We start from the raw sequence: 5624 nt of genomic DNA on the forward strand, positions 1-5624 counted from the left end.
AGAAACTAGAATGATGGTTGCCAGTAAAATGGGGAAGGGGAAATAGGGAGGCAAGGCTTAATTGGTACAGTTTTGGTTTTGCAAGATGAAATTCTGGAGACAATACAAATACTCTTAACACTATTGAAGTGTTCACTTAAAAATGTTTGAGTTGGTGAAATATATGCTTTGTGAATTTTACCATAATTAAAATTAAAAAATTAATGGGTCGGACATGTGGTGCAGTGCATAAAGTGTTGACCTGGAATGCTGAGGTCGTCAGTTTGAAACCCTGGGCTTGCCCAGTCAAGGTACATAAGGGACTTGATGCTTCCTGCTCCTCCGCTTTCTCTCTCTCTCTTTGTCTCTCTCTCTCCTCTCTAAAATGAATAAATAAAATCTAAAAAAAAATAAAAATTAAAAAATGAATGGAAAAGAATTACTGTTGACCTGCAGAAAGTAAAGCAGTTATATATGTAAGTGGAGATACCAAAGAAAGCTTCGTGGAGGAGGGGGAATTTGAGCGGAGCTATCTAGAATAGATGGGCTAAAGATGGACAGAAAGGGCATATCAGGTGAGCAGAGCAGTGGGAGCAAAAGCACATCTTTAAAAAGAAACCCAGAGTTCTCTCTGTATCAGCCCTTCACAGGCATTTTTCCAGTGATCAAGCTGCTGGCTCCTGCATGTGTGACTCTCCCCGTGACACCTCAGCGAGGCCGGGCTGTCCTGCCTCCTCTCCCTTCATCTCTCCCGTGCCCTGAGCCCCCCTCTTCCTGCTTCGTGTTCTCACTCTCCCTCCGGTGTCTTTGAACCTTCTAAAATGAAACCCTTGACAAGGTTTGCTTTCAGCCCAGAAGCATGCTTCCTTGAGGTCTCCTAAAGAACAGCAAACACCCAGAGACCTTTATTAAAAGACCCTGTTTTATTGTTCTTTTTCCTCCCCAGATACCTGAAGCTTAAGAAGAAATTACCTCATCACTCACAACAGGCAGGTCCCAATTGTAAGCACAGTCCTCATGGACATTCCGTTGCCCATTCTGCCCGATGACAGCAGCTTTGCAGGACCCGCTCCCTGACAGCGAGGAAAAGGAAGAGCAGGGCCGGCCCCTGACCCGTGAACCGCAGTCTAGAGGAGGGTGGGCTCCGTGGAGAATTTCTTCATCTGCGGCAGGACTAATACAGTCAGAACTTATTCTCCTTGTTAATCATACAGATGTGAGCCCAGATTCCTCTTGTGTCTGGTGAGAAGGGTCCCCAGGTGGTGCCGTCAGCCGCCCTGCCCACATTTGGTAAAGCCGGGGCACAGGAGGAAGGTCCTTGGGACCCTTGGCCCGCGTGGAGCTCACCCTCTCAGCTGCCCCAGGGCAGACTCATCTGATGAGGATGCACAAAACGTACCTGTTAGATAGAGCAAGTCACATTGACCCGAAGTGACCCCACCCTCCGTTCTGCCCAGTGCGATCGGGAGAGGCAGCCAGGTCCACAGTTTGAAACTCGCCTGATTTTCAGTTTTGTCTTATTTATCCCATCCTATCCTTCATTTTTGTCTGTTGTCTTTAGTTCTGAGTGAGGACTTGGTACCCTGTTCAAGGACGACTGATGCCAGCTCCTGGACGTAGCACAAGCAGCCGCATCCCAGGCCGAGCCTCTCCAGGAAGTCTGTCTCCGCCCTGGGCTCACACTGCTCTTTGCTCAGTCCCTTCAGCTCAGTGTGGACAGCGGCAAGTAATCAAACGCTGGAGAGAAGGTCTGGCTCAGGGCAGAGCAGGAGCGCTCTGATATATACTTTGTAGGAACTGACCATTTGAGAGTTGAAGGGGGTCCTTCCTTGGTGTCCATTCAATTCCATTAGAAATGATAACCATGAAACCATGGAATCTGCCAAGCCCAGCAGAATGCAAAAATTCCCCTGAGCATCCCAGCTGGCTGCTGCCGGCTCAGATGATCCTCCATTTCACCTGATGGAGAATTTGCTTCCTTTAGGAGTGAAAGTAACTATTAGAAGACTCTTCTTTAGACTAAGTAAAACCAAATTCTGCTCCTTTAATAGCTCCCACCCACAGATACTAATGCTGGGCATATGTGCCTATATTATGTATGTTGACTGGACAATTGACTGACTGACTGATTGAATAAATTATTAAATAAAGTAAATTGGCAAGGAAGAGAAAAAAGGAAGGAGAGAAAGTACAGGCAGTCCCCAGGTTCCGACGAGATAGGTTCTGTAGGTTTGAGAATTTTTAAGTATTCATATGCACAGAAAGGTAAAAATAAATACAATGTTAAGACAAACATCTAAGTTGCATTTAATAGGTAAATGTACCAGTTCCAACTTACATACAAACTCAACCTAAGTACAAACCTACAGAACCGACGTCACGTGTAACCTGGGGACTGCGTGTAGTAAGATAGCGGGAGGGAGGGGAAGAAACATTTTTGCTGAACATTTTTTCTTCTCTTTTGGTGGAGGGAATAGGAGGTGAAGTCCTGATTGTCCCAGCAGATGTTTTCATTCCCTAACATCTCTAAAACAAATTAACCAACCACAAAAACAACAAAGCCCCAACAATCCAATTTATAAGTAAATATCAGATTTTATAAATAAATACATTTGTGAAATGAATTAAATTACTTTCTTTTAGTGTTAAATTTTTTAAATCTTTATTTTATTTATCTGAATGAGAGAGAGAGAGAGAGAGAGAGAGAGAGAGAGAGGCAGGGACATTGATCTGCTCCTGTATGTGCCCTGACGGAGGATTGAACAGGCAACCTCTGTGCTTCAGGATGATACTCGAACCAATTGAGCTATTGGGCTAGTGTAAATAAATTTTGAATAGTATAAAAGTTACTAAAGTGTTGCCGATTTTCCCCAAGTTACTTTCCCATGACCTACTTCTCCCTCTCTCTCTCTCTCTCTCTCTCTCTCTCTCTCTCTCACACACACACACACACACACACACACACACACACACACTCACACCCGGAGTTTACAAATCATTGCTTCCTGGCATCCTCAGAGCAAGCTGGCTAGATAAACGAGCTAACACTTCCCTTGCCCCAGCTCAGGCACTCTCCTGCTCTGCCTCTCATCCCCAAACAGCTGCCCACCTGTCTAGTAGGGTGGGAAAGGCCCCCCCCTCCTGAGCACCCTCCAACTCCCACACACCCATCTACAGTTTCATGTTCAGCAGACAGGCGGCAAACACACTTTGCACCTTTCCTGTTGTGTGGGAGGGTGGGGGAGAAGTCTCATGGTGCAGGCTGCAGGCGCTCCCCTGAATCTCAAGATGGAGTGGCTCACCCTGTCTTGTGGGATCTCACATGGTGGTTCTGGACTTGAGCTCAGATAATCTGTATCTTCCCTGCTCTCTCTCCTTCCCACCCCCTCATACGCCCTAGGAACTGTTCCCCCCCCACCAGGCACTGCTGCATACTCTGTCCCCTATAAATGGGAGAGGGGGCCTTGCCGATGTATCTGGTGTCTGAGTCCTCCCTTTCTGGAAGGGCAGTCCCTTCTGGGAGGCACTGGAATGCAGTCAGTGTGACAGCAAAGGCTGCAGAGGCTGGTACTGAAAATGCCACCTGTGTTCTGGATTCTTCCTGGATAGGTAAACTCCCCCATTCCTTCCCCCATACCCCACCATCTGTGATTGGATGCCATGGCCACCAGTGTCAAGTGAGATGGAGAATAAGAAACTGTACACCACTTTCTGGCAGCAAGGACAGCCAATGCAGATAACACCAGCCAGACCACAAGTTCCATAATTTGGCTACAAGTAGACCCTTGGCTTTCTGCCTTTCTTTTTGAAGATATTGTAGCTCTGCCTCATCAAACATCTAGTAGATATCTGCTGTGCACTGGTACTGAGACAGAATTCCCGGTGTGGAAAGCACTCTAAATATGAATCAAGTTTATGGAGCTCCTACTATGCATCTGGCCTTCTGCTAGAAGACTTATATTCATACGTCAAACACAGAATGTCTTTTCCAATACCATGAATTGGAGTTGGTCCTTCCTCTGGACCCTCCCTCAATATTCTGTTAGATCAGACATTCCAGGACATTTGTCATGATGCTCTGTTCTGTTCTGTGGCTAGCAAGGTGTCCTGACTGTCTCTCCACCCAGACCAGGAGCTTCATGGGCAGAAGTCCTCCAAAATACCCCCATTCCCAGCACAAACCCAACCCACAGGAGCTGAACAAAAGACACATGCACTAGAATGTCCATCTTCCACTTTCCCTTCCTTGTACGAAGACAGCAAAGGAAGTCTGGCCTCTGTGGGAATCGCTCCCTGGTGTAGATTGGTTTTATTTAAGAATCTGGTGAGACAGAGAGGAGAGTTGGAAGGTGCCCTGTCAGAACCGATACCCAGGCCCAAGCTTTCTAGGCCTTTGATCCTCTACATGACCTTGGCCTTATGACAGGAAGTCACATGTTTTCTTTGGCCTAAGGGACCTAGAGCCCAGCAGCATCCCAACCCAAGGGGTTCTCCCATTACGTGTTACCTGGGTGGCACCCAAACTTCCCTGATTTTGCTGGATAACTTCATGTCAAGTTTTCTACCCCATTGTTCCTAACCACTCACACGTGCGTGTCAGACTAGGCTATTTCCGGTTCAGAAAGTAGAATACAAAATTCTACTCCCAAGAAAATCCAATTTTGGTTGTTCAGAAACCCCTTACGATTGTTTGGGTTCCTCCGAAAGCGGAGACCCTGAGACAAGGATTCAAGTGCAAATAGTGTATTTGGGAGGTGCAGAGAGGGCCAGTGGCAGAAGAGAAACAAGAAAAGGAAGGCAGCTAATAAAGTGCCTGTGACCCAACCAGCTGCCAGTGTGGGTGGCGAAGCTTCATCCCACTGGAGAGACTCCGGGACTTCGTGTAAAATACACCTTCCAGAGGTAGCTCACTTGGAGAGTGTAAGGGTCAGAATACTCATCATCAGTGCTCTGAAGTCATTGGTTGCACAAGGCTCTCAGCCTGCCTTCAGATAGGGGAGCACACTCCGGTGGTGAGGAGAAATCCGAAGACTGCAAAACAGCACCCTGGAAGCTGGAGTGCTGTACACAGATTGGTGAGAGCCGAGAGACGCCACAGGGCACTGGCAGCCTGTTCTACAGCTTCTCACCTCTAGGAGATGTGACTGTAATTCACACATGAAGGATCATGGATTGTGTGACTTAGAGCAAAGTCCTTTAAGAACAGGACCCAGGATATAAATAAGGGGCCAAAACAGATGAAGAAAAAGATGCTGAAAAAGATGGTGGTTCCATACACTAATGCCAGCTCCTTGTACCTCACAGCTCTGCACTGGTCAGCCTTGTTAGTCCTGCAGGGACAGGAGGCAAGGTGTACAGAACTGTTTCTAACAGGTGGGGTAGGTGAACTTGATCCCAACAAAAGGCCCATGGTCTGTCTGACAGTTTCCAGGGACTGCAGTGGGAGAAAACAGGAGGGATAGGGAAGTATGGGAGAGAGAAGAGGATGGGTCAGGAACACTCACTGAATACTTCCTGCAGGTCAACTCTTTGTATCCCTTATCTGATTTCAGGCTCACAACAACCTCTCAAGACCAGCACGTGACCCCTGAGGTGGCCACTGGGGTGGTGTTTGCTCGGAATGGCACCCATTTCTTCTGGGCAAT

This window comes from Saccopteryx bilineata, chromosome 3 (genome assembly GCF_036850765.1).
Source record: "Saccopteryx bilineata isolate mSacBil1 chromosome 3, mSacBil1_pri_phased_curated, whole genome shotgun sequence".
Lineage (NCBI taxonomy): Eukaryota > Metazoa > Chordata > Mammalia > Chiroptera > Emballonuridae > Saccopteryx > Saccopteryx bilineata.